We start from the raw sequence: 2,990 nt of genomic DNA, 5'->3' as shown, positions 1-2,990 counted from the left end.
CCTAATCTCCAACCCTGACAACAACACTCAGACAGCCAAACAATTTTGGTTTCCTCCACCCTCTGATGTTCAATACACCGAGCAATGTACACATGAGAAGTGAGTGGTGCAGGGAAAATCTGAGGTTTCTCAGGGTCGATGGAGACCTCTTTCCCACCAGCCACTCACACCCAGGCACCCTGAAGTAGTCTGGAGGCACAGTCATCACTTCTCTGGTTGCCCCCTTCTGAAACCACCGGTAATTGTACGCTCCTTGGCCGGCACCAAGAAGAGGTAACCCTGGCGGTGCGCGGTGATGCCTCCATGACAACCTCCTCAACACCGAGACCCACATAAGTTGACCCCCAGGAGTCCCGCAGAAGCAAGAAAGAAGGGGGCCTATGCGCCCAGCCAGTGCTCCCTCCCCTGCCTGACCTCTGCAGTAGAAGGGAGCCCATAGCCTCCAGGTGCAGGGCGCGGGGGGAAAGGGAACGGCGAATAAAGTTAAGAGGACAGCATGGGGACTGCGTGCTTCCGAGGGACTAGAGGGGAGATCGCAAAAGGAGAAAGCGGAAATCGGGTCTGCTGCATGGCAGAGGCATGCAGGGAGAGCCCCCGAGCGCTTATTAACCAGCTCCTGCCTAGGACCCCGCCTGTCCGGGTTCCAGACAGATTCGATCCGACAAGGGTCGGCCAGGGGGCGGGGAGAAGGAAGAAATACCCGGACTGCGAACTTACGAAAGAAGATGTACTCGGTGTAGCTGCTCCAGATCTTGTCGTCGCGGTACTGGTTGACGAAGGCGGCGGTGCCCGAGGAGTTACACGCCACCATGTGAAAGCCGGCCTCGGACAGGCGATCGAACGCCTGCTCCAAGTACGTGAACTTGAGGTAGAAGCGGGACGTGTACTTCTCGGGCGGCCGGTCAGGGTCGCGGCTCTCGTTGAGCGTGTCACCAAAGACCTCCTTGGCCAGCGCTATGCGTCCGCACACCATGATGCGCGCCACTCGCCGGAACTTGGCGTCCGCCTGGTTGTCGCGCACCGTGGTGTAGGAGCCGCGATAGCCCAGGGTGAGGAAGCCGGAGCGCTTGTCAGGCGCGCCGCCGCCGCCGCTGCCACCGTGCGCTCCGAGGCCCGAGGGCGCGGTGGCCGCCGCCCCACGCATCAAGAGCGCATCACTGCTGCCCTGCGAGACGTTGTCCTCCAGGTCGCTCTGGCAGCCCTCGTCGTTGAGCGAGTTCTGCTTGGTGACCTTGGGCGACAGCAGCTTGACCAGGTCGGCGAGCTGGAAGTACTCGGCCTCGCGCAGGAGCCGCTCCTTCTCGGGGAAGTGTTCTGGCAGCGCCAGCTGCTTGTCCCGCAGGTAATCCAGCACGTACCTGAAAAGGAAGCCGTCCCGGTCAATGAAGAAGCGCGCCCGGCTGTCCCTGGGCAGCTCTCCCCGGCGGCGCGCGCCTCCCCGGGGGCTGGATGGCGAGAACATGCTGGCCAGAGTGCTGTCCGGGACGCTGAGCAGCGTCGAGTGCTTGGTCACATAGACCTGGCCTCCCACGTTCAGCTCCACCACCTCGGGGAAAGGCGAGGGCGCGCAGGGCCCTGGGGCGGCGACTGCAGACGAGCTGGACGAGGAAACCATCTCGCTAATGGGCAGGATGGTGCTGCCGACGCTGCCCGTGTCCTTCAAAGCCATGGTCCCACCCCGCCGATGGTTAAGTGAACCGGGAGAGTGGCACTTTCTCCCCACAAAAGCCCACGCCCTGCACCCCCGGCGCCCCCGGCCTTGGCGTGCTCCTGGTGCGCCCTCGGGCTGGGCGGCACGTTCCTCCGGCCGGGGTTGCCCAGTTCAGGGCTCCGGGCAGCTGCGGAGGCGCCCCGGCTCCATCAGGGGAGCGAAGCGCGCGCGGGAGAGGAGCTCAGCGGGAGCAGCGGCGGCGGTGATGGAGCTAGGAGGAGTGGCTGCTCCTTTGGGGCGACGGCAGGGAAGTGTGAGCGAAAGACTTGCAAGAGGCTCTTAGGCGGCCGCTCCGCTTCCCATGGGGAGGGCGGGAGGAGGGGTCGGAGCAAAGAAAACTCGCCGCCCCAACAGCTTGCAAGCGCTCTGCGAGTCCCGAGCGCGGACGGTGGCGCTAACTACTCCTAGCAGCCGGGGAGGCGGCACTGACGTCAAGACTAGAACTGGGACCCGAGCCACAGCTGTCATTTAAAGAGATAAGCACCAGCTGCAGGCTGCCCGGCTCGACGCTAGGGGGCGAGGCCGGTGGCCAAGCCAAGATGAGATGCCACCTTGGCTGTGAGCCTGGCAGGGAACCTCTGAAAAAAAAAAAAAAGTGGAAAAAAGGATGGCATCTCTCCTTCATTTCATTCCCTCCTTCCGTCCTTCTGTCCGCCCCTTCCTTTCTCCCTCCTTCTCTCCCTTCCTTCCTATCTCCCTTGCCCCTGTTAGCCCAGTAAAATTAGTTTTGTTTTTCTTTAACTCTTGCATTAAAATGGAAAGTTGAGTGTGTGTGGGGGGGGGGGGGGGAGAGGGGTAACAAAAATGACAATTTCCGAATTTGAAATTACTCTGCTGGCATGCGAGCAGTGATTGCAAAAAGACTAAGGTGGGGGGAGGGGGGGTCTCTTATAATGGTTTTACCATAGTTTTTGAAGTGAAGAGTGAAATGCCAGAATGCCTATTACAATCAAATGTGATGATTACATATTTAACTGCATGTGCTACATATAATTGAAGAATTTTTTAAACTAAATCTGATTTCAGTTCACAAAACTAATAAAGGGTTGTGTGCAACCTGACTATTTTCTTCTTTCATCTTTTCAGTATTTGATTCATAGTATAATACATGCTTAACAAATGTTTATAGAGGAAGGGGCGGAGCCAGAGAGAAAACTCTGTTCCTAGTTTCCAATCCAATTAATGATCATCCCTTCATTAATCTCTCCATTTCCCTTTCAACTCCATAAGGCAAGAGAAATGGCTTGTGTTTTATTAGTCTTCTAACCCCAAAGATCAG

General features: G+C 58.0%; 1 pseudogene across 1 annotated transcript; it reads right to left on the bottom strand.

The window, feature by feature from the left end:
• Position 1: 1 nt before the first annotated feature.
• Positions 2–2,374, bottom strand: LOC109376875 (BTB/POZ domain-containing protein KCTD8 pseudogene; annotated as a pseudogene). Its single transcript, XR_002122788.1, has one exon. The product of XR_002122788.1 is annotated as a BTB/POZ domain-containing protein KCTD8 pseudogene (transcript).
• Positions 2,375–2,990: the final 616 nt, after the last annotated feature.

Source organism: Hipposideros armiger, unplaced genomic scaffold (assembly GCF_001890085.2).
Source record: "Hipposideros armiger isolate ML-2016 unplaced genomic scaffold, ASM189008v1 scaffold_1227, whole genome shotgun sequence".
Classification (NCBI taxonomy): domain Eukaryota; kingdom Metazoa; phylum Chordata; class Mammalia; order Chiroptera; family Hipposideridae; genus Hipposideros; species Hipposideros armiger.
This window is presented reverse-complemented; position numbering and strand designations above follow the sequence as displayed.